The sequence below is a fragment of the Vigna umbellata genome, chromosome 4 (genome assembly GCF_029865625.1).
Source record: "Vigna umbellata cultivar VRB3 chromosome 4, Vumbellata_1.0, whole genome shotgun sequence".
Taxonomy (NCBI): domain Eukaryota; kingdom Viridiplantae; phylum Streptophyta; class Magnoliopsida; order Fabales; family Fabaceae; genus Vigna; species Vigna umbellata.
The window spans coordinates 61,857,617-61,884,486 of record NC_142168.1 but is presented as its reverse complement, the minus strand read 5'-3'; the positions used below and the strand labels follow the sequence as shown (position 1 = coordinate 61,884,486).

The 26,870-nt window shown below is 38.8% G+C and overlaps 1 pseudogene across 1 annotated transcript; it reads left to right on the top strand.

The window, feature by feature from the left end:
• The first annotated feature begins 6,156 nt into the window (after positions 1-6,156).
• On the top strand, positions 6,157-8,585 carry LOC148200815 (ribosome biogenesis protein BRX1 homolog 2-like; annotated as a pseudogene). Its single transcript, XR_015785527.1, has 5 exons — positions 6,157-6,278; positions 6,746-6,847; positions 7,676-7,744; positions 7,827-7,925; positions 8,013-8,585. The product of XR_015785527.1 is annotated as a ribosome biogenesis protein BRX1 homolog 2-like (transcript).
• Positions 8,586-26,870: the final 18,285 nt, after the last annotated feature.

The following is a 26,870-nucleotide window of genomic DNA, read 5'->3' as shown; positions in this document are numbered from 1 at the left end:
CTCTTTACAACATAGTAGACCATTGTAATTCTCCCAATACTATAATTCTCAGCCTTCACAGTCCCTATCCTTCCCTCTTATTATTTTCTCATTCCTTTGCAATAACCCCCACCCTCCCACTATTCTTTGCCAGCTTAGAATTCCATCATGATCCAGATTTAATAGCATGAACATTCCCCTTAGTAGTAACACACTGCTTCTCATCGAGAACCTTCAACAAATTCTAACTCCTTTTACCATTTAGTTAAATTGATCATTTATATTCTTGTACTTAATTAGCAGATACCAAGAACAATTTAACGTTTTTAAATGTCAAACCTTTGCAAGTGTACAATGGTGTCTGAGTGGTCAAGTCCCAAAATCGAACACTGGTATCACCAGAACCACTTGCCAGTTGTCGTCCATCGGGACTGAAGGCAACACTAAGTACAGCTTCGGCATGACCTAAAAATATAAACAACCGCAAAAATATGAATTCTAGAAAATTCAAAGAATAACACAAACTTGTGCTACAATAATCATCAACATCCAAACCACGCTGTTGTCTCTGACAGTTTAGCAAGCACAATACAACATTGTGCCACTACGAATGGGAAAATACACAATATGTCTCACATACCAGAAATAGTTGCAGAACAACGATTCACAGGACGAATCCGGAAAATAGCTTGAGGTTGATAAACTATAGGCAAAGCCTTGTCCATCGAGACTGGAATAGTGTTAAAGTAACATTGCAAAGGAAAAGAAAAACATCATTACAAGTGCGTAATTCTTTGTATCAATTCTTTAGAAAGATGAGGATTTTTTTTCTCAAAATGTGTTAAAAGCAAGTAAATAATTGAATTTACAACGAATTAAGAAGGAAAAAGAAATAATTTATTGTAAACAAACATGACTAACCTTTGTTTTTCTGCAAGTATGTTTCAAGTGGTTCAATGAGCTCCTCATCTGATATATAGAAAGCATACGACAACTTCTCTTCCTAAAATGAAAGCATAGATAATCGCTCAATGTTATAAATAATAAACAAAATGTAAAATAGAATTTGAGAAGAATAAAGGGACTTGCTTACATTGTTTTGAAGCTTATTAACAATCTGATTGAGGTGTTGAGGGCCAGCATTCTGAGGTAGGTACATGGGAGAGCCCAAGGGAGTTCCATTTGGGTCGGTCAAAAGACACATCACGTTGTTGATTATCTCCCTCTTCTCCACCATAGTCTCTGTCTCTACCTCCATTTTTCAATCAGGGATTTTCCTTCTCTTATGCTGAGATTCTCTTATGGATGATGCTTCTTACTCTTCCACTTGGGTGTCGCTTCTATAGTGAACAAAAATTAGACTCTCTATATTAGAATTTAAACTCGAATTGAGAGCCTCGTGAACGCATTAAACAACACCTTTTGGGCTTTTCTTCATGCACAAAAAAAAATTCTTACCCAGCCACCGTGAACGATGCTCTGCCACAAATCCTTCTCTCCGGTGCTACAGATGCGTCGGAACGTTCTCAAACAAGACACGCACACGAATGGGGATAAAAATGCATGGTGATAGGTGTTTCTTCGTGCATCCCATCGAATTTCTACCTACACCTCATCACAGGCTTCCGAAAATTTTGATCTGGAACAGGGGTGTGCTAACTGTCTTTCGAAAAAGAAATTTCAGAATTGATCTACCGTTTTGGCTCTGTTCAAGCGACCAACAATACAATCAGCAGAAAGACAGTGGACAAGAACGACAAAATAGCACACATCCAAAGCCAAAAAGTAATAATACATCATAAATTAAACTACCAAACAAGGCTACAAAAGAATGCTGAAGAAAACCAGTGAAGAAAACCAACCTGGATGAAGAAAAAAACAAACCAAACAAATGAGTGAGAAAAGGAAAAAGAAAGGAAAGGAAGAAGAAACGAGATGAAGTGAAACGAAAAGGGAGAAGAGAGGAATCCGTGTGAGAGATGGGTGGGGGCGGGCGCCCAAATAATGACGAAAATTAGGGTTTTCAAATTAATTAAAAAAATCCTAAATGATAAAAGTAAAAAAACTTTTAACCTAAGGGCAAGCGGAGGAAACATGGTGTAGTGGTGGATGCAGCAACACCCTAAAAGTCGTATATTTGGGCTTTCCGTAAGGCCCATCGGGAATAAAGGCCCAATTTAAGCGTAGTCCCTTTGCTAAGTAGAAAAACCTTTTGCCCCCATTGCTGCAACTCATTCGTTTATTCATTTGTCGCCACCACCGGCGAAATCCCATTCCACTTTTTCTATCATCTCTTCCCACCCCAGGTGCGTTTATTCTCTGGCGGGCACCTTGCTAAAGGGTCGTTGGCAATTTTTTGTTTTGTTTTGTTTTTGTGATTGTCGTTCTTGGTTTTTGCAGATTTTGAAGAAGAAAATGGTGAAGAAGAGAAAGCGCAGTGAGAGTGGTCAAGTTGTTGCACATCCTAAACAGGAAGATGCTGCTCCAGAGAGACCGGTGAGGACCCTTTTGGGTTGGAAGGATAAGAGTCAAGTCACTGATGAAGTAGAAGACAATAACGTTGCTTCACCAATATTTAGGAACAAAGAGAAGGTTTTGGTCACTTGCTCTAGGCGTATCAGTTACAGGTACAACCTAATACACACCCCATAACTTTTAGTTACAGTTTTTGTTGCTTTTTCGAGTTTGGATTACTCTAATTTTGTGTCTTGATTTGCAAAGTTTAAGGACAGAGAAACCTTGGATAGTGAGTTAGGTTTTGTATATTGTTATGGTATTCATGGGTGGAGTGATTGTTTTCCATTATTCTTTCCCACCCTCCCACTATTCTTTGCCAGCTTAGAATTCCATCATGATCCAGATTTAATAGCATGAACATTCCCCTTAGTAGTAACACATTGCTTCTCATCGAGAACCTTCAACTAATTCTAACTCCTTTTACCATTTAGTTAAATTGATCATTTATATTCCTGTACTTAATTAGCAAATACCAAGAACAACTTAACATTTTTAAATGTCTAACTTAACATTTTAAATGTCTTTCGAAAAAGAAATTTCAGAATTGATCTACTGTTTTGGCTCTGTTCAAGCGACCAACAATACAATCAGCAGAAAGACAGTGGACAAGAACGACAAAATAGCACACATCCAAAGCCAAAAAGTAATAATACACCATAAATTAAACTACCAAACAAGGCTACAAAAGAATGCTGAAGAAAACCAGTGAAGAAAACCAACCTGGATGAAGGAAAAAACAAACCAAACAAATGAGTGAGAAAAGGAAAAAGAAAGGAAAGGAAGAAGAAACGAGATGAAGTGAAACGAAAAGGGAGAAGAGAGGAATCCGTGTGAGAGATGGGTGGGGGCGCGCGGAGAAAATAATGAGGAAAAATAGGGTTTTCAAATTAGTTAAAAAAATCCTAAATGATAAAAGTAAAAAAAGTTTTAACCTAAGGGCAAGCGGAGGAAACATGGTGTAGTGGTGGATGCAGCAACACCCTAAAAGTCGTATATTTGGGCTTTCCGTAAGGCCTATCGGGAATAAAGGCCCAATTTAAGCGTAGTCCCTTTGCTAAGTAGAAAAACCTTTTGCCCCCATTGCTGCAACTCATTCGTTTATTCATTTTTCGCCACCACCGGCGAAATCCCATTCCAGTTTTTCTATCATCTCTTCCCACCCCAGGTGCGTTTATTCTCTGGCGGGCACCTTGCTAAAGGGTCGTTGGCAATTTTTTGTTTTGTTTTGTTTTTGTGATTGTCGTTCTTGGTTTTTGCAGATTTTGAAGAAGAAAATGGTGAAGAAGAGAAAGCGCAGTGAGAGTGGTCAAGTTGTTGCACATCCTAAACAGGAAGATGCTGCTCCAGAGAGACCGGTGAGGACCCTTTTGGGTTGGAAGGATAAGAGTCAAGTCACTGATGAAGTAGAAGACAATAACGTTGCTTCACCAATATTTAGGGACAAAGAGAAGGTTTTGGTCACTTGCTCTAGGCGTATCAGTTACAGGTACAACCTAATACACACCCCATAACTTTTAGTTACAGTTTTTGTTGCTTTTTCGAGTTTGGATTACTCTAATTTTGTGTCTTGATTTGCAAAGTTTAAGGACAGAGAAACCTTGGATAGTGAGTTAGGTTTTGTATATTGTTATGGTATTCATGGGTGGAGTGATTGTTTTCCATTATTCTTTCCCACCCTCCCACTATTCTTTGCCAGCTTAGAATTCCATCATCATCCAGATTTAATAGCATGAACATTCCCCTTAGTAGTAACACACTGCTTCTCATCGAGAACCTTCAACTAATTCTAACTCCTTTTACCATTTAGTTAAATTGATCATTTATATTCCTGTACTTAATTAGCAAATACCAAGAACAACTTAACATTTTTAAATGTCTAACTTAACATTTTAAATGTCTTTCGAAAAAGAAATTTCAGAATTGATCTACTGTTTTGGCTCTGTTCAAGCGACCAACAATACAATCAGCAGAAAGACAGTGGACAAGAACGACAAAATAGCACACATCCAAAGCCAAAAAGTAATAATACACCATAAATTAAACTACCAAACAAGGCTACAAAAGAATGCTGAAGAAAACCAGTGAAGAAAACCAACCTGGATGAAGAAAAAAACAAACCAAAAAATGAGTGAGAAAAGGAAAAAGAAAGGAAAGGAAGAAGAAACGAGATGAAGTGAAACGAAAAGGGAGAAGAGAGGAATCCGTGTGAGAGATGGGTGGGGGCGCGCGGAGAAAATAATGAGTAAAAATAGGGTTTTCAAATTAATTAAAAAATCCTAAATGATAAAAGTAAAAAAAATTTTAACCTAAGGGCAAGCGGAGGAAACATGGTTTAGTGGTGGATGCAGCAACACCCTAAAAGTCGTATATTTAGGCTTTCCGTAAGGCCCATCGGGAATAAAGGCCCAATTTAAGCGTAGTCCCTTTGCTAAGTAGAAAAACCTTTTGCCCCCATTGCTGCAACTCATTCGTTTATTCATTTGTCGCCACCACCGGCGAAATCCCATTCCACTTTTTCTATCATCTCTTCCCACCCCAGGTGCGTTTATTCTCTGGCGGGCACCTTGCTAAAGGGTCGTTGGCAATTTTTTGTTTTGTTTTGTTTTTGTGATTGTCGTTCTTGGTTTTTGCAGATTTTGAAGAAGAAAATGGTGAAGAAGAGAAAGCGCAGTGAGAGTGGTCAAGTTGTTGCACATCCTAAAAAGGAAGATGCTGCTCCAGAGAGACCGGTGAGGACCCTTTTGGGTTGGAAGGATAAGAGTCAAGTCACTGATGAAGTAGAAGACAATAACGTTGCTTCACCAATATTTAGGAACAAAGAGAAGGTTTTGGTCACTTGCTCTAGGCGTATCAGTTACAGGTACAACCTAATATACACCCCATAACTTTTAGTTACAGTTTTTGTTGCTTTTTCGAGTTTGGTTATTGTTATGGTATTCATGGGTGGAGTGATTGTTTTCCATTAATTTGTAGGTACCGACATTTGATGTTGAACTTGGTGTCACTTTTGCCGCATTGCAAGAAGGATAACAAGATTGAATCAAAAGAAACTAAAGGCGCCACCCTTAATGAGCTTGTTGAGCTCAAAAGTTGTTCTTCGTGTTTATTTTTTGAGGTATTTTATTTATATGCCACAAGGTTTTTTCAGTGCCGTGTTACTTCAATTTAGGATTGATATGTTGTGCTGTTCTCTAGACTAGTATTTGCATTTTTTTTTTGCGCTATTTGGAAAACCTGAAGCATGCTAATGGGTAGGGGAATTCTTTGTTGGTCACAACTGTTGATGCTATTTCAATGAGATGCGGTCGTGAGTTTGAGTCTGGTCAACTTGTTATATTCTATTAGTGTCTTCTCTCATTTTTTATGTATCAATTTCAGTGCAGGAAAGCAAAAGATCTTTATCTCTGGATGGCCAAATGCCCTAGTGGCCCATCTGTAAAATTGTTAGTTAGTGCAGGTATATTCCGATTCAATCATTGTAATCTTAATATAACACTAGTTTGCTTGCTCTGATTATTTAGAGTTCTGATGTCTGTATACTCTAGGCATCACTGGTCATTCTTCCCAGTGAACTATGTCTTTTGTGTTTCTCTCTCTATCTCGACCATTTTTTATACACTTTTAGTGATTTTCCTTTTTCCTCCACTGTTTTTTCAGTTCATACAATGGAGGAGTTGAAGCTAACGGGAAATCACCTAAAAGGTTCTCGTCCACTTTTGACGTTTTCTGCAAATTTTGAAAAAGATGCTCATTGGAAACTGTTAAAGGAGATGTTGTTACAGGTGTGTTGTTGGTTTCTTTTGTTGCAAGTTTTTTCGTTTTTGTCCATCTAGTTCCATCCGAGGAAAGATGGATTTCTGTAAACTTATGCTGATAACTCTAATATGTGCACTTTCGTATATAAGGTAAAGGTTAGCTTGATGATTTCATCTTATTTTTATGATTCGTGATGTTGTAAACCATGAATTTCCGGCCAAATTAAGAACAACTTCATGTGCTTTCTACCAATTTAATTGGAATCTTACATTTTTGTCGTCATATATCTTCCTACGATTTTTTTCTCAATTTATTATGTCTGATCAATGAAAATTCAATTGATGTTATTGTTATGCCCATCTATTTTACATAGTTTATGTCATATATCTGTTTAATGTATATTTTCTGTGTGCAGTTCTCTCTATTTCTGATACTGTTGTTTGTTTACTGTATTTGATAATTTCTAATATACTATTTCTTTCCTTTTGTTTAGATATTTGAAGTACCAAAGGACCATAGAAAGGCGAAGCCCTTCCATGATCATGTTTTTGTTTTCTCAATAGCTGATGACCATATATGGTTCCGGAATTACTAGGTTTGTGTCTGTATTCCGGAATTACCATAGACTATTTTTGCATTAAGATAAAGGTTAAAAAATCCTGGAGATTATTGTTAGGAGCATCTTTTCTGCCTATTTCTATACAAATTAAGTGTATGCATTATTATTATAAACATGTTTATTGCTCTTTTTAGCCACATGTTAATGATTGAAGTGAAGTTTGGGTCGAACATTTTTAACCTTTACTCCTTTACTTTCTTATAAACATTACTCAATTATCAACTTATCTATACATTTCAATTTGAAGTTTTAGTTTTTGACAAGACTTAGATAATATATAAAGAATGGTTAACCACAGGAATTTTGAAGATGGAGGATATTTGACCATTATAATGAGTTTAAATTTTATCTACTACCGATATAAAACATTTTATTTGTAAATACATTAATATGTTCCGCTATGGTATTGTTTTGTAAGCTCAAAGGTTAAACTATGATGCATGTAATGTTTTATTTTATTGACCATCTTTATTCATTTAATTATGGTCAGTCTTACCAGATCAGTGAAGATCGAATCAAGTGGGGATTTTGGTTTGACCTGTGCATGCCTACGATAGATGTTATACTCCGTTTTTGTTGGACAATATACCGTTAGATTGAGTCATTTGTGTTATACTCATGACATGGTCATTAGAGGACAATTGTTACTATTAGTTGTTCGCAATACTCCTATTTAATTCGAACATTATATGGTTTCATTTTCTCCAACTATATAATATTGATTTTTCCATGAGACAATATTGTAGTATTTTCTACCTGTTGCTAATGCCTACTGAGGAGTGTTACATCTTTATTCCCTTGCAGATTTCTACTCATCATAATGAATCAGACAAATTACCAAGGGGAGGCCTTGATAAAATGACATTGATTGAGGTCTGAAAATTGGTTCTTCATGTATCTTTTGATCTTTCTATTTCTAACATTCATTTAACCTATGAGCAAACTATTTGTTTAGGTCGGTCCACGGTTCTGCTTGAATCCAATTAAAATATTTGGTGGCAGTTTTGGAGGCCCGACATTATATGAGAATCCATTTTATGTATCTCCAAATCAGGTACCAATCAATATATTTTTAATGTATGCTTTGAATTTCTCTAGCTTTCTACTAATAATTATATCTGTCATTGGTTGGTTGTGATAGGTTCGGGCTTTGGAGAAAAAGAAGAAGTCTGGAAAGTTTGCTAAGAAGGTCAAAGCAAAGACAAAGAGGAAAATGCATGAGATGTCTAATCCTCTGGAGCCTGATGAGTTTGCAGATATGTGGAAAGATTGAACATTTGGTTGTCAGCAACAGCTTTTGATGTGAATTGCTTTATATCTTCAGTTGGAGATATAGGCTGTACTTCTTTTTCTTCAATGTTATTTTCTGTTATGGTTGCAGAGGCTGGTTGTTCTCTTATCAAACATTGATTTGGTGGAAATTAAATTTTGGCAGAGAAGGTTCCAGTTGAGTTTGAGATTAGGTTTGAACGATATGTTTATTGTGAGCTTCCACCTGTAGCGATGGAAGTTCTATCTGAGCTTTCATCTCCTGTGGAGAACAACCTTTCTTTTGTATCTCACCCACCCAAAGTAATCAGATTTTGGCCTATGACATTTTTACCATGTTTGTGTTTTCAATATGGTTTGTTTCGGGTGGCTCTTCGACAAAACAAAGAGATTGAAAGTATTTTAGTTGATTTGTCCTTTTTTAAAATTAACAATTTTTGGCTTCTTTATTGGTCGTTAATTTCAGGCGTACTTTTGTTTCTGGTTTTCTTAACAAAAGAGAAGGGTTTCCAAGGCCCGAATTGCGCCATGGGCTCCCAAGTTGTGATTTTCTTTCTACACAGTAGGAATATCTCCCTGCACCCCAAAAGTACCAAATGATCAAATTGCCTTTAAACAAACTCTTGAACTTGGTGGTACCACAAAATTATATCTTCTGAATGTTTCACAATTTAATTTATCATTTCGGAATGAATTTTTTGGAAGAGGCTATAAATTATTCCAGAAATTTTTTGGCATAAAAACACTTTTCTTTCGGTCTTATGCAATATTTTGAAAAATTAATCCGAAAAATAACAATCTAAACCTATGAAAGCGTACAAAGTCATGTTAAGTACTTGAATTATAGGACACTTTTAACTTTTTGATTGATCAAATTTAAGAGCCATAAGCCGATATTCTAGAAAAAACTATAAATTGATGATCTTTGGCTTGAAAAATATTACGAATGGAACAAAAGGATATATATACTTCCTCTTAAAATAGAAAGGATTTTTCTTGATTTTAAAATATATAATTGTGAAGGAAAACCGTGAGAAATAATAATAACTAATAAATCACTGGCAACTCATTATCCTATCTACCTAGTGTGATACCACGACATAGTTTTCATTATCAAATACTCATGAAAGCATGTCACGTCTCAAACATAAAATAGTGTCCCATGTCGGTGTAGAACATTGAATAGTGTCCCATGTCGGTGTAGAACATTGGTATAGATATTACCAAGAATAGTAGATAATATATGTATAATTTGCCGTATTTTTCTTCCTCAAAAGGAAAACTTTGTCAACACACTCTTTTAATTGATAAATTTTGAAACAAAAACAAATAATCATAGAAACTAGTATGTTAAGATAACCTTTCAAAAAAAATATTGGAATTGCGTTATACTACGGATCATGTATGAGATGAAAGCAAGTTTAGCACGCAACTAAAATACTTCATGTCACACTTTTCACCAAATTTTTTAATTGTTTTCACATTTTTAGTTCAAGTAGTATGAGAATATAGATAAAAGGTAATTCAGCATTCAAGTAAGTAACACGACCCTTCGGATAATCAACTAAAATCTTAAATTTATAATAAATATAATTATTTATCTTTTTATTTAAATTTTATATTTATAAATTTCGAGATAAATTTATAATTAACTAACATAAACTTAATTATGATTCTATATACTTCACCTTTAAATTTGATTATTAGAAATATTTAAGTAATTGGTGAGTGTTCAATTGATCAGTTTTTTGATTGATTAATTGTTGAAACATCATAGTTAAGATACGTTTTCACTAACTACAATATTTCGTTTAAGTATATGAATAAACACCGTCTAGATGATGATATAATATCATTTATAATATAATTTTAATACGATTTAAATCACATTATTTTTTAATCTCAACTTTAACCAGTCCTTTTAATATGATTTAGATTCACATTATTTATTCGTGAATCTCAACTTTAACCATGACATTTTTGTCCTTTAGCTAGGTGAATAGATATGATATTCCTCAATCATGACTTAAAATTATCTGATATGATCATTGATTTTCTTAATGGGAATCACTTTTCTAGAAGTGTAGTCTTTGGTTAGCACTTAAAGTCACGGCCACAAAATAAATGTTGGCCTCATGTAACTCCAAAAGAAACAGAACATATTCCAATGTTAACTCTTAAACCAAAAATCCAATCACCATTTCTTCTTTACATTTCTGGTTCCAATTGGCCTGAGACATGAACTGAGACATGTTATATTTAAATATATGTTTATGTGGAGTTGGAATATGTGAGTGCTGGGTGGCCCTCCAACAATTTTCTTAACCTCATCAGTTCATAAGTCTTAAAGACAATGACCCTTCCATCAACCACTCCCACTCACTTATTTTATTCCAATTTACCCCACAAAAAGATTTTCCTTTTTCCACCTTAATCCACCAACTAAGTGACCATTCTATTTTCCACATAACCCCATTAGTCACACACCAAATCCATTATGTCAGTCCACAGATTTCTCCTGTTAGAGTACAATGGATCACATAATTAAACCTCTTAACTAGCTTATTCCATTACAAAAAAACACTAACCCCATTATGTGTTTCTCCACTGTTTTCCAATGCCAGACCATAATTATTATTATCATTATTTCTATCAATTGCTGCACTGTTGTCGTTCAACCAAAAGATCTTCATGTTTCCTCTTTCACAGTGTAAACGATTCTATGAATTTATATTGCTGAAAAAAATAAATATTTAAACCAGCTTAATTTATTTAACGAGACTCACATTTTCACAAGGTCTTTCAGGTACGGAATTGAGGTCCCTTACTCAAAGTATTCCAAACTGTCCTTAAGATAAGTTGCTTGTCAAAGATATTTCGATCCTCAAGTCAATAATATGACCGACCAATTAATACAATAAGTGATGCATATAATGTGCATGATGATTTTAAAGTCATATATGAAACTTTTATTTATAATAGTTGTAATGAGTCTTTATCTTTTATTGTCCAATAACGACCTAATCATACATTAAATTGTATTACACTGTTAGGTCTTACTGACACGAGCTAAAGAAACTTTATTTATAATAATTATTTTTTTAAAATAAATGTTATGTAGTAAGATATTTTATCTTAAATATTATATTTATTACATAAAATATCTTAAACGGTTAAGATATTTATAAAGCCACTAACCACATTTTTATGTAAGGTGGTTATTTCTTATTTTTCTTATAAATACAGTAACAGGGCCAAAGTCCAGGTACGTTCTTTTTATGTCTAGAGACTCTAAATAATATTTCAGAGCAGTATCATAATCACTCTCTTGAGAGCTGAGGCTCCATAACTCACATCTGACTTGAGCGTCGGAGTATCTTTGCAGGTACCTCCCCCTCCTTTGGCAAGTATGAACAACAACAATTGGAGAAGAGCAAGCGTCCCAGACAGCATCCCAGACAGCCAGGAGCAACGAAGACACACCGGAAAATATCTACACCGAAACATTTTGGCGCCCACCGTGGGGCCGAGTGCCAACCCAAAGAAGCCACAAGAGGAGCCTCGGTCTCGATAAATCATTTCTTCAGATAAAGCTACTCCATCACCACCTCCGAGCCATTGACGCCAGCACGTGCACCTCTGCGAAATCACGCCAGTGAGCACATCAGCGAAATCGCCCCCCTTGCAATCACACCCCTTTGTGGGTCAGATCCAGTGCAAAAACATGCTTAAATTCATCATTCACCTCCCTCAACGATGGTAGACAAATGAGAGAAAACTTCTTCCACTGCCTCTTTGAATCTCGACGTCATCACCCCAGTCTTTCCTTCCGTTTGGAGGAAACAACAAGGTCACGATCCAACTATTCAAGAACGAAATGAAGATTGCTGCAGGGACCATGACGCTTCGGAACAATATCTAGTTTCACCGTCTCCTTTGTCGGTGAACACGGAAAATCCTCGTCGGAAAGGGCTGCCGCCTTCATCATCGCCACTGCGAAGATCAAAGCCACAAAACCAAAACTGCAAAAACCCAGAAACTAGGAAGCCATTATCAAATTCACATTTTCCCTCCAGAATCGCGAAACTCAGTTCGTATCACCATGGAGATCACAACAACAACCTAAATCGGAACCATAAATCGACCATCCATCTCCACCTGAACCACTGAAACGCAATAATCCAAGACACAAAGCTCAAACCCAACCTCTGAAAACTCGATTCGCACATCCTAGTTCAATCTTCGAACAACGCCGTCGTGAAATCGTGCCTTCTTTATGGCAATCTGCACCCAAATCGTGATTAGGGACAACCATTTTCTCAATGCGACAGAACCCCAAATCGTGCAGCCATGGAACCCTCAGACGCGAGTTCTCCATCGCGCATCCTCGCAGCACATCACTATCGTCAATCTTCCTACACGCGCAATCAAAACCAACCCCAATTCGTAAGGAGACAGGAATTGAAATCTGGTGGATGAACAAACACTCTGTGATCAAAGCCTGATTAACGGATAGATGATATTCTCTTCCGTTTAGTGAAATCCCTAGCTTCAGAGGATCGTTTCTCAGCAGGCGCAGGGAAAAGTGGAACCCTAAATCCCCAAATTGAACTCAGTTCCAGTCACATCAGCAGACTCGCCGTTTGTGCGGAAGATTCCCACACGAAAGATCGCCAAACTGATCGCAGACCCATTCACCACGTCTTCCGCAACACTCGCGCCATCCACGCGTGATTCGGTTCTGCCTCCACGTCATTCAACCCAAATTCTATTCTCCAAAATTCAACCATTCGGTCCGTCGGATCCACCAGCGTTCGATTATTCGACCAAACTGATGCTCGGTAACGGAAACTCCATGACGTTCGTCCTGAAACGCCCCGCACTCAGCCTCGCGTACGTTAATCACGTTCGTCCTGAAATGTCCCTCACTCATCCTCGCGTACGTTCGGCCTTTCGGCTTCGAGGATGCTCGACAATCCACGGCTACGAGCGTTCCAACATTCGCCACTCGACGCCAATGACGTTCGTTCTCTCGGCCTCAATGTTCGGCCATTAGATTTCTCTGACGTTCGACCTAGAGCGTTCATCACTTCGCTCATCATCGACGTTCGGTCTCGCGTTCGTCACTTCGCTCATCATGGACGTTCAACCTAGCGCCCGACCTCGCGTACCACTCGAACGCTCGACAATCAGTGTGTACGAGCGTCCAGACAATCGGCCGATCGGCCTCGCTCTTCGGATTCGAACGCCCGACAATCCCTGTGTACGAGCGTCCTTGCTGTCAACCACTCGGCCTCACATTCGGTCTCTACTGCTCGACCATACCTCGAAACGAACGTTCTAGCATTCGAGCGACACGGTCGTTCGACCCAACTGATGATTAGTCGTCCGACATCAATGACGTTCGTTCTCTCGGCCTGAATCGTTCGGCCGTTAGATCTCGCGGACGTTCGGCCTAAAGTGTTCGTCACTTCGTTCGACCTTCCAGCCTATGTCGCTCGACCATCCATGTCAACGAACGTTCAAGCATTATGTCGTTCGACCTCAAAAGCGTTCGTCATGTGGTTTAAACCGCTCGACATCCAAGGCCACGAGCGCTTAAGTATTCGGCCGTTCGACGCCACTAATGTTATCCAGTCGTCCTCAATGACGTTCGGCAGCTTGGACTCAATCGTTCAACAATCCGTCTCATCGACGTTCGAGAAATCCGTCTCCAACGTTCGGCCAACAGTGGTTCGACCATCTGTCTCATCGACGTTCGGCAGCTTCGCATGGACCGTTCGGCCTTTCTTATTGACGTTCGGCCTCTAGCGTTCGCTCAATCACGATCTCAACACTCAATCGTTCGGCCATTCGGTCTCACCGCCGTTCGGCAATATTCAACATCAAGCGTCTAGACGTTGTCCTTAATAACGTTCATTCGCTCGCCCTCAAATCGTTCGGTCATCCATGGCCTCGAACACTTCAGCATTCGGTCAGTCGGATCCACAAGCGTTCGCCCATTCGACTAACATGATGCTCGCCCATTGGTCCTCAATGACGTTCAGCGTCTTGGTCTCAATCGTTCGACCAACAATTGTCATTGACGTTCGGAAAATCAGCATGAAGGGTTTCAGCATTCATTCTGACGGCCGTTCGACCTAAAGCGTTCGGCACTTCGCTCACCATTGACGTTCGGTCTCTACCGCTCGACCATACATCTACACGAGCACTCAAGCCTTGGGCCATTCGACCCCACTGATGATCAGCCAGTCAGACTCAATAACGTTCGTCCGCTTGCCTCAGTTGTTCAGCTGTAGGTCTCAATGACGTTCGGCCGCCTGGCCTCCACCCTTTCGCCTCAATCGTTCGACGATTTGCACCTCAAGTATTCCAGCATTCGTTTTCACGAACGCTCGACCTCCTTGACGTTCAACTCGACCTCTACAGCTCAATCATCTATCGGCACGCACGCTCCACCATACGATCCTATTGACGTTCGACCGCCAGGTTTACAACGCTCCATATTTTTACATATATATTATATATCTTGTGCAGGTCGCAGTAGACGATCAACCGAAAACCGAGCGCTCAAACAGGAGGTCGTTCGGACTCAAAGGAATTTGCCCAAGAACACTCTCTCTGGTTGTTGTTCGCCCAAGAACACCCAGAACATCAACCGCTCGACAATCCATGTCCACGAGCGTTCTACGGGATACACTCCCGCTGGTAGATGTTCGCCCTATAACACCCAGACCATCAAACCTAGGAAACCATCCCCTAACCTAGCTTATGTTCGCCCAAGAACATCAAGTTTTTAAACATTCTGTCGTTCGACATCGAAAGCGTTCGTCATTTGGTTTCATCTGCACGACCATCAAGGTCAACGAACGTTCACAAAGTTGGTCGTTCAGCCTCAACGCTCGACCATCAAGGTCAACGAACGTTCACAAAGTCGTTCGTTCAGCCTCAACGCTCGACAATCAAATGTCAACGAACGTTCACAAAGTTGGTCGTTCAGCCTCAACGCTCGACCATCAAATGTCAACGAACGTTCACAAAGTTGGTCGTTCAGCCTCAACGCTCGACCATCAAGGTCAACGAACGTTCACAAAGTCGTTCGTTCAGCCTCAACGCTCGACAATCAAACGTCAACGAACGTTCACAAAGTTGGTCGTTCAGCCTCAACGCTCGACCATCAAGGTCAACGAACGTTCACAAAGTCGTTCGTTCAGCCTCAACGCTCGACCATCAAATGTCAACGAACGTTCACAAAGTTGGTCGCTCAGCCTCAACGCTCGACCATCAAGGTCAACGAACGTTCACAAAGTCGTTCGTTCAGCCTCAACGCTCGACAATCAAACGTCAACGAACGTTCACAAAGTTGGTCGTTCAGCCTCAACGCTCGACCATCAAGGTCAACGAACGTTCACAAAGTCGTTCGTTCAGCCTCAACGCTCGACAATCAAATTTCAACGAACGTTCAAAAAGTTGGTCGTTCAGCCTCAACGCTCGACCATCAATGTCAACAACCAGTTTTCAGACCTCAATCAATGTCATTTTATCAAGGCCTCCCCTTGGTAATTTGTCTGATTCATTATGATGAGTAGAAATCTGCAAGGGAATAAAGATGAACATTCCTCAATAGGCATTAGCAACAGGTAGAAAATACTACAATATTGTCTCATGGAAAAATCAATATTATATAGGTGGAGAAAATGAAACCATATAATGTTCGAATTAAATAGGAGTATTGCGAACAACTAATAGTAACAATTGTCCTCTAATGACCATGTCATGAGTATAACACAAATGACTCAATCTAACGGTATATTGTCCAACAAAAACGGAGTATAACATCTATCGCAGGCATGCACAGGTCAAACCAAAATCCCCACTTGATTCGATCTTCACTGATCTGGTAAGACTGACCATAATTAAATGAACAAAGACCGAACGCTCACAATCAGAATTAAACCATAACTGAACCCTCAAGATACAAACCTAAGAATACCAACTTAAACGAACGACTACAATCACTAATTTATCAAAACGAACGCTCAGGATCACTTCCTGAAACTAACACTTTATGATGAACGCTTAAAATCAGTATTACCACAAAACTGAACGCTTATAATTTCTCATACAGAACCCAGACCGAACGCTAAATATCACTTTCGGAGGAAACCAATTGAAAGACGAACGCCTACGACCACTATTTCACAAAGACCGAAAGCTCAAGATTGAAGCCTATGAATTTAAGACCGAACGCATACAATTAGTAGTACACCGAGACCAAAACTCAAATTAACCACTATTAAATTGAACACCACTGGGACGAACGTTTTGGGTATGGATCGAATACCTAGAGAACTATGTCGAATACCTAAGGTACTGAACGATCGTTTAGAATCCTGACCGAACGATCAACACTTAATCCAGTACCATATGAACACTTTAACCGAACAGTATTAAATCAAGCCTGTGCGAACGGTACTAAAGCCAATTGTAACCGAATGATGGACAAATTTATGAACACCAAATTATGATGTCACAAACTTGTTTTCAATCGGCAAGTATGACCGAATCGTTCAAGTAATAAAACTTGGTAAGACCAAGTATCGTTCTTCCCAAAGGACTCACGGCCTAGTTTAGTTATGTGATTTCTTAATTAACTAAGACTTACAAACGAATTAATTGGGGTTTAAAATGCAAGACAGAAAATAAACATGTATGCATGAATTGTGATCAATGGCAAAAAGCAAAAGATAAACACTTTCAATGAAATTTATGTATGGATATGTTGTTGGGGTTCAATTTCATCTTATCCACTCTCATATATTTTAGGAATTCAACGATCAAATCACCATTGTTAATGCCACTCTCTAATGTACCTTTCCAGAAGGCTTCTCCCTAATCACGAGTTCATACAATTCCTAGCATTCCTAATGATTAGTTCATAAGTACAGGAGCTTAACGACAACCAATATAAAATTGGGAGAAATTCCCCGGATCTAGACTTCCCCGTACGTTCCCGTATCGACAAAACCAATAATCATGCATCGAATGAGTTAAACCATGCAAGCATTAAACAAAGAGGAAAAACCCTAACTAATGATGAAAGAAAGCATAAGTCTTAATTAAAAGATGTAAAAACAGATTCCATATATGAGAGTTTCACAAGACTACATTGATTCCCCAACAAACATAAAGAGGTTAGTTCACCATATTCATGGTGAACCTAGATGAATTACAATGAAAGAATGAAAGAATAAACCCTAAAAAGGTGAAGCGGAAGCCTCAGCATCCAAGATCCTCCTTCAAAGGGGTGGTAGAGAGAGTGTTTGCCTCGTTCCAGCCAGAGATACCTAACCCTAGGAAACCCTAAAGCTTATGTATCATTCGTAAATTACAAAAAGTCAAGTCCAAGCCCATTAAAGTGCCGCTCAGCGGTAAACTACCGCTCAGCGGTGATTGCGTGACTTGTTTTCTCCCCTCAGCGGCCATTTTGCCCCTCAGCGAATCTCCCGTGACTTCCAGAGTACCGCTTAGCGGTAAAATACCGCTCAGCGGTGAGTGCGTGACTTGTTTTCTCCCCTCAGCGGCCATTTTGCCCCTCAGCGGACCTCCCGCAAACTCCTGAGTGCCGCTCAGCGGTAAACTGCCGCTGAGCGGTGACTTCGGCTTCTCCTTTTGCACTTTTTATTGTCTTTTCTGATTTCATCTCTCTCCTTCTTCACTTCTTTTACCAAATTCACCTTAAAACCTGCACAAAAACACTGAAATCAAGCATAAACCTGTCCAGCTCTCTTATTTCCAAAAATATACAGAAAAGCATGATTTCAAGCTAGTTTCTAAGTGTAAAGGTTGCTTTTAGTGTCAATTTTAATCATGAAAATAACAGTTTTTCAACTGTTATCACAACCCCAAACTTAAAACTTTGCTTGTCCTCAAGCAAATAAGATGTAACTCTATCTTTAAACCAATTCATATGATGATTCACTTCATTCAAAATTCTTCTTTTCAAGATAAGCAAAAACTTCACTCAAACTTATGACCAAGAGTTCGATCAAGATGTGCACATGCTTTAGTATTTACAAAGTCATTTAAATTCCAACAAATGCTATTTTCATGAATGATCAATCAATTAAACATGGATGTTCATGTGTTCATGTGATATTTCCTCACTCAGTCAAGTGTTTCACTCACACTCAAGTGTATAAGAGATGATCACTCATTCACTCTACTATCACAATGTTACATGAATTAACTTTGCCTTTCATTTTACCACAATCAAAAACATTCACAAGCATGCATCATCACAATGACTTTTCTATGGCTTATAATGTGGCTGGGCTAACAAGAAAATTGGTTTTTCTGGATCACAAAATCCTTGAGTTAATAGAATCATAACAACACAATCATCTTATTCATTCCCAACTTTCTTTTGCCTTTGCATTGAGCTTTGCTTCTTTTTCTTTTCTTTTCTTTTTCTTTGCATATTCTTACTTTTTTTAACTCTTAGCTCAATGCTTTTCATGTTTTTCCCAACAACCCCAAACTTGAATATTTAACAATACCACACAAGATCTTTTACTTAACTCAAGGTAAAGATTTTCAACTAAGGGTTTTCAGTGTATATTCAAGGCTAAGGGTTCAAAAGATAGAACACACAATGTTCTCTTTTAGTGGGCTGATTTTATGAATTTGGCCAATAAAAAGGTTTTCAACAAATGGCCTTGATCACATGATGCAAAACAAGCAATTGATTCAATCATAGAAAACCTGGGCAAAACCATTCATGCTTTCAAAGTAATAGCATTCAACAATAACAACTCTGAAGCTCAAAATCTCACACATAAGCTCATTCACATTTAACATACACATCCTGCTTAATTTCACAATCACAATCATGATATCATGCATTTGTTCACAAAGCTTGTGAATCACCTGTATAAGCATTTTAATGTGCACATCATCTCAACATCAATTAATCATAAGCATCATTCAGTATTACTTATCACACAATCACAGTTAATAGCAAACCATCACAAGAAATCAGGTTTCAAATAGAGTACATCAAACCCTAATCTAAAAACAAAAACAAATAAGTTCAGAAAACTTAAACCACAAAAGCATAATCATATGATAGCATTTATCAGTAAATGTTATCTCAGCTCCTCATCAGTCTGAGTTGTCCTCTGTATCTTCCTCTTCCTCTTCATCTTCATCATCTTCAAATGCATCATCATCATCAGCTTCATCTTCTTCCATCTCTCTAGCTGAAGCTTCAGCTGCTTCAGCTGCTCCAGCTCCTCCTCCATGCACTGGCTCCTCTGGCCAAGCTACCACATTATGGAATTCATCCATAGTCCACCTGTGGGCTGGAGGTGTATCATACATCCCCACAATCATCTCAGCAGTGGCCACCTGCCCTCTGTGAATGGACTGCAACTGAGCCCCTATAAGAGACATATACATGTCCCTCATCTGGAATGGCTCTGCTTCATGTGTCTCAGCAGATGTCTGGCTCTGTGCTGGCCCTCTCTCTCTACGAGCACGGCGTGGTGGAACTGGCTGAGCTGCATCATCACCTCCACAGTACTGTCTATAGTAGGCCTCATCAATAGCTTTTCTTGGCCTCTCAAAAGGTGGAGCAGAAGTGTCCACCCCAGCTATCTTGCAAAGGTGCGTGATCAAAGAAGGATGTCCTAGTGGTGCTTTGTTGTTTGAAGTATTAGCGCACACACTAATCTCATCAGCTATCACCTGCCCAATATTAACATTCAAATTTCTGATAGCACAATAAATGAAAAATGCCCTGCTGAGAGTAATATCTGACACATGTGAACATGGCTGAATGTTGGCATGAGAAAATGCCATCCAATACTTTGCAAGAGGAGTCAAATCCGTCCTCCTAATGTTAACCACTGAGCCAGATCTATTCCTTTGGAAGTGTCCTCCAGGTATACACAGTACTCTCTCCACATCCTCATAATCAGCACCTTCCTCCATGCACAGAGCAAACTGGCACTGCTCACCAGCCCATACAGTGTCCAGAAAGTTATTAATTGAATCAGGATCATACCTGATAGCATGGCCTCTAACATAGCCCAAATAATTCTCAGCTGGATAATCACCAATCTTCTTTGCATTGGTGTAAAATTCCTTAACCACAGCTATATTGGCAGGTGCAGGATAAGTGGCTAGCTTTCCCCAATCATTCCCTAACACTTGCTCTCCAAATTGAGGAGCAAGGTTAGGTATCATTCCAACCTTTCTCTCCATCAGAAGTCTCCTGTCCTGAACCACTTTAAAGTGCTTCTCATGTTTCCTAGAGAGGAACCTGCTAGAATGGGGTTGCTCTGGTTCCTTTTCCTTTCTCTTGTTTGCCATGGTTTTCAATCTTTTTCCGGATGAGGATGCCATTCCTACATTCAAAACACAAAACCAAACCACAGAACATGATGTTAATCATTAGTAAAACACAGAACACAACTCCTTTCGAAGCTAAACCACCGCTGAGGGCCAGAATTTCCCCTCAGCGCCACCAGTACCACATTCCAAATCACACAAAACCAGAAAAATCAAATCTGGCAGAGTGCCGCTCAGCGGCAATTTACCCCTCAGCGGTAACTCTGCAGATTTTTGAAAAACCTGTTTTAAAGCTTTCCTAACTCCACCCAAATGCAATTTTCAGTTTTCCAGTTCATAATCATGCAGTTTAATCGGTTCAAACATCAAATATATCATCAAATCATGCAAAGAAATCAAAACCCCTAAATCTTCATGCTTTGACAATCATATTCAAAATCAAAAACCCTAGAATGAACAAAATGCATTTTACTTACTTGGGTGGAGATATTAGATGCAATAAGAATGTTTCCAAGCTAAGATACTCTCTTCCAACCCCAAACTTAAATGGAACACTAATAAGCAAGTGAGTGGAAGAGAAATTTTCAAGAGGAAAGAATGAAAAGATGTGGAAAACCTTGGAAAAGGTATGTGGAAGTGTTTGTGCAGAGAAGAGCCTGGATAGAAAACCTAAACCGCAGCTTGGGGTATAAAAATACCCTAATGGGCTCGGGTCCCGCTAAGGGGAAACTAAAGCCCATCTGCGAGAGTACCGCTCAGCGGTAAGTTACCGCTCAGCGGCACTTTCGTGATGTGCTCTTCTCCTTCTTTTCTTAACCTACGTGCCTCCCATACATGCCCCTCACTGGTTCCCTGCAATTCAATGTTTAAAATGCTTATGCAAACCCTAACTAAAATAAACAAACAGAAATAGCAATCAACTGGGTTGCCTCCCAGGTAGCGCTTGTTTAACGTCACGAGCCTGACCCAAAATCCACCAACACCCATCAGTAGGTGTTACAGCCATTGTATCCTTCAGTATATGCTATATCCAACAAAATAAATACAGAAATAATGTTCACAAATTAAAAATTACAAAACCAAAATAAAATCAAAAGTTCTTAAATCACTGGGTTGCCTCCCAGCAAGCGCTCTTTTAACGTCATTAGCTTGACCCAACCTCAAGTTCCTTCTTCTTTTTCTTCTTTCTACTGAACTTCTTCAAAAATTTGATCAAACCAGGAACCTGTTGCAGTGTCTCAATCATAGGAACTTTAATCTCCAATTTCTTGAAGATTTCCATAAAGCACTTGAATTTCTTTTCCTTCCTATGATTCTTCTTTAGATAAGGATGTGATTTTTCATATGATTTCTTCTTCTTTCCTCTCATCTTCTTTTTCTTCCTTTTTCTCTCCCTAAATTTTCTCTTTTTCTTTTCTTTTATTTTTTTCTTCCCTTTTCTTTTTCTTTTCAACTTCTTTATTTTCACACAAATTTTCTTTCTCTCTTCTCTCTCAACCACTTCTTTCTCTTTTTCTTCATCTTTATTTCTCTCACTCAATTCTTCTTTTTCTTTTCTCTCTATCTTTTCCTCATCGCCCCCTATTTTTTTCTCATCAAGAATCTTGTCACTTTCAGTGATAATGGCTTGCCCTTCCACCTTAGGGTTAACTTCAGTATTAACCTCATCATTCAATCTCTGACTAATGGAATGAAGCTGCATCTCCATCCTTTTACATGATTCTTCAATGCTTTTCTGAGTAGCGTCAGAATTTTTCAAAAATTGTTGAAGGGTGTCATCCAAACTTCCTGATAGAAAGGTTTGTTGCTGTTGCTTGTTAAATTGCCCAGTTTGTCCAGCTTGCCCACTTTGTTCCTGACCAATACTTGGGTGTGGTTTCCACCCTTGATTGTAGCTCCCTTGACGGTACTGATTGGTCATGTAGTTTACATCCTCTACGGCTTCAACTGGAAAGGCACATTGACCATTGATATGGTCACCTCCACACAATTCGCATAACTGGGATTCTACCTGTGCAACAGTCTTTAACTCTTGTGGCAATTGTTCAAGTATCTTTGAGAGATTCTCCAATTGTTGAGTTATTAACTTGTTCTGAGCTATCAAGGCATCATTGGATTGCAACTGTAGAACTCCTTTTATTTGAATAGGAGCTCCTCTTTCACTGTTCCACTTATTAGTAGTCATGTTTTCAATTATTTCTGTGGCTTCCTCTGGAGTCTTCCATTTGATATTGCCTCCAGCTGAGGCGTCAAGCATCATCTTGGTTTGTGAACCAAGACCTCCAAGGAAGATTAGGACTACTTCTTCTTCGTTAAATCCATGCTTGGGAGTCTTTCGTAATAGGCTTTTATACCTGTCCCATGCATGCCCCAGTGATTCTTCCATGCCTTGTCTAAATGAAGAGATCTCTTGCTTCCCTTTGTTGATTTTAAAGCTTTGTTGCTGCCATTGTTGTTGTGGTTGGTTCTCAAATTGTCCGGCAGCTTGCCAAAATTGGCTTTGATCCATGCTTAAGTCATGTTCCCACCAGTGGTTGAGATTACTTTGGTAGAATTGAGTGCCCATATAGTTAAATTCTTGACCAAATTGCATTCTGCAGACATTAGGCACAAAACCCTAAAAACAATTGTTAGCACAAAAAGATAGAGAAAAAAAATCAAAGGATATAATTGAAAAGATAAGAAGATAGGAAATAAAAACAAAAAAATAAAATAAAATAAAATAAAAACAGAAAAATAAAATAAAATAAAATAAAATAAAAACAGAAAATAAAATAAAATAAAATAAAATCTAATCTAATCAAATAAAATAAAATCAAATAAAAACCGAAAAATAAAAAACAGAAAATAAAAACAGAAAACAGAAAAACAAAAAACAAAAAAATCAAATCAAATCAAATCAAATACAAACTGAAAAATATAAACAGAAAAATAAAATAAAATAAAAATTCGAAATTTAAATTAAAAATAAAAAAAAAGTAAGTCAAAGATAATCAATAATCACACAAATTAACCAGTTAAACCACGAGTCCCCGGCAACGGCGCCAAAAACTTGATGGACAAATTTATGAACACCAAATTATGATGTCACAAACTTGTTTTCAATCGGCAAGTATGACCGAATCATTCAAGTAATAAAACTTGGTAAGACCAAGTATCGTTCTTCCCAAAGGACTCACGGCCTAGTTTAGTTATGTGATTTCTTAATTAACTAAGACTTACAAACGAATTAATTGGGGTTTAAAATGCAAGACAGAAAATAAACATGTATGCATGAATTGTGATCAATGGCAAAAAGCAAAAGATAAACACTTTCAATGAAATTTATGTATGGATATGTTGTTGGGGTTCAATTTCATCTTATCCACTCTCATATATTTTAGGAATTCAACGATCAAATCACCATTGTTAATGCCACTCTCTAATGTACCTTTCCAGAAGGCTTCTCCCTAATCACGAGTTCATACAATTCCTAGCATTCCTAATGATTAGTTCATAAGTACAGGAGCTTAACGACAACCAATATAAAATTGGGAGAAATTCCCCGGATCTAGACTTCCCCGTACGTTCCCGTATCGACAAAACCAATAATCATGCATCGAATGAGTTAAACCATGCAAGCATTAAACAAAGAGGAAAAACCCTAACTAATGATGAAAGAAAGCATAAGTCTTAATTAAAAGATGTAAAAACAGATTCCATATATGAGAGTTTCACAAGACTACATTGATTCCCCAACAAACATAAAGAGGTTAGTTCACCATATTCATGGTGAACCTAGATGAATTACAATGAAAGAATGAAAGAATAAACCCTAAAAAGGTGAAGCGGAAGCCTCAGCATCCAAGATCCTCCTTCAAAGGGGTGGTAGAGAGAGTGTTTGCCTCGTTCCAGCCAGAGATACCTAACCCTAGGAAACCCTAAAGCTTATGTATCATTCGTAAATTACAAAAAGTCAAGTCCAAGCCCATTAAAGTGCCGCTCAGCGGTAAACTACCGCTCAGCGGTGATTGCGTGACTTGTTTTCTCCCCTCAGCGGCCATTTTGCCCCTCAGCGAATCTCCCGTGACTTCCAGAGTACCGCTCAGCGGTAAAATACCGCTCAGCGGTGAGTGCGTGACTTGTTTTCTCCCCTCAGCGGCCATTTTGCCCCTCAGCGGACCTCCCGCAAACTCCTGAGTGCCGCTCAGCGGTAAACTGCCGCTGAGCGGTGACTTCGGCTTCTCCTTTTGCACTTTTTATTGTCTTTTCTGATTTCATCTCTCTCCTTCTTCACTTCTTTTACCAAATTCACCTTAAAACCTGCACAAAAACACTGAAATCAAGCATAAACCTGTCTAGCTCTCTTATTTCCAAAAATATACAGAAAAGCATGATTTCAAGCTAGTTTCTAAGTGTAAAGGTTGCTTTTAGTGTCAATTTTAATCATGAAAATAACAGTTTTTCAACTGTTATCACCGAACGGTACTAAATATCAACCGAACGTTAAACTCACTATGAAGGACAAACCCGAACGCTCGTCGAACACAAGACCGAATGCTCTACAGATTTTGGCCGACCACTGTTTGGTCGAGCCATTTGGACGAACGTCCCATTTTGACCAAAATTGGACGTACGCGCGTTTCTGCAGAATTCTGCAGAATCGCACCAGAGTTTCCAGAAACGCAGAAACCCCATTTTTCATCCCCAAATTCCCAGATTTGCATCAAATATGTTAGAGTGGCAGCTTATCAGAGAAGAGAGGAAGATATTTTGGAAAAGCGGAACCGAGAGAGATAGGCAATGAAAACAGAGATGCAAAAGATTTAGAGAAAACGATTAATTTTCTTATTGAAGTCAGCAGTATATATGTACAAAAAGTAAACTGTCTAATGACAGTTAAATCAGTTGTGTTCTAGATTTACATTCCTAACACTCCCTCTTAAATCTAAATCACTAAGAGACCTAATTCCAAGTGATCTTCTAAGCTTTTCAAATCTATTCTGTCGTAGGGCTTTCGTGAATATATCAGCTTCCTGTTCATCCGTGTTGCAGTAGATCAGTTCCAGTTTTCCTTCGCTGACCCGTTCTCTGAGATAGTGAAATTTTGTTTCGATGTGCTTGCTCCGTCCATGAGATATTGGGTTTTTGGCTAGATTAATAGCTGATTTGTTGTCTATCCTTTAGCATGTTGGTCCGTGATGCTTGATCTTTAGCTCTTGGAAAATGGCTTCTATCCAAGTGCATTGACAGGCAGTCTCTGCTGCTGAGATGTATTCGGCTTCACACGATGAGAGTGCCACGACTGTCTGCTTCTTAGAACACCATGAGATGGGGGCTCCCATAAGCTTGAACAAATACCCGTAAGTACTCTTCCTGTCTACAAGATCACCGCTCCAGTCCGCGTCACACCATGCCTCCAAGATGTTGGTAGTGCTATCAATTTTTCTGGAAAAGTAAATTCCGTAGTCTAAGGTACCTTTCAAGTATCGAAGGATGTGTTTTGCAGCTGTCATGTGCGATTGTCTGGGATCATGCATGTAACGGCTGATGAGACCCACACCAAAGCTTATGTCTGGCCTGCTGTTACAGATGTAGCGGAGTGTCCCGACTATCTGTCTGTATAGCGTTGCATCTACTTTGCTTTCATCCTGCTGCAGTGAGAGCTTCATGTTGGCAATAACTGGAACTGATGCGCTGTTGCAGTCTTTTAACTTGAACCTCTCCAAGAGTTTCGAGAATATATTTCTTTTGATTCATATGTACTCCCTCTTTGGTTTGTATAAACTCCAATCCAAGGAAGTATCCCAAGAAGCCAAGGTCTGTCATCTCCAGATCATTCTTCATCATAACTTTGAATTTTTCAATCTCTTGCACTGAGCTTCCAGTGACCAGTAGGTCGTCCACGTACAGACATATGAGCAAGGTACCTAGTTGATCACAGAACTTGACATATATTCCATATTCAACAATACATCTTTGAAATCCATACCTGGTGAGCAACGAGTCAATATGCTTGTTCCATGCTCGTGGTGCCTGACGAAGACCGTAGAGAGCTTTGTTAAGTTTATAAACCTTCAGTTCATTGTCCTTCTTGATGAAACCAGGCGGTTGACATACGTAGACTTCTTCTTCGAGAGTCCCATTAAGAAATGCTGATTTGACATCCATCTGGCTGATACTCCAATTATTTGAATTGGCAATAGCTACCACGATCCTCACCGTTTCCAATCTTGCAACAGGGGCGTACACATCAGTGAAATCGATCCCAGGTTGTTGCAGAAATCCTTTAGCAACTAGTCTAGCTTTTAACTTTGCCACACTCCCATCGGGTTTGTACTTAGTTTTGAATATCCACTTCACCTCTACGGCTTTCTTGTAGGCAGGTAAGTCCATC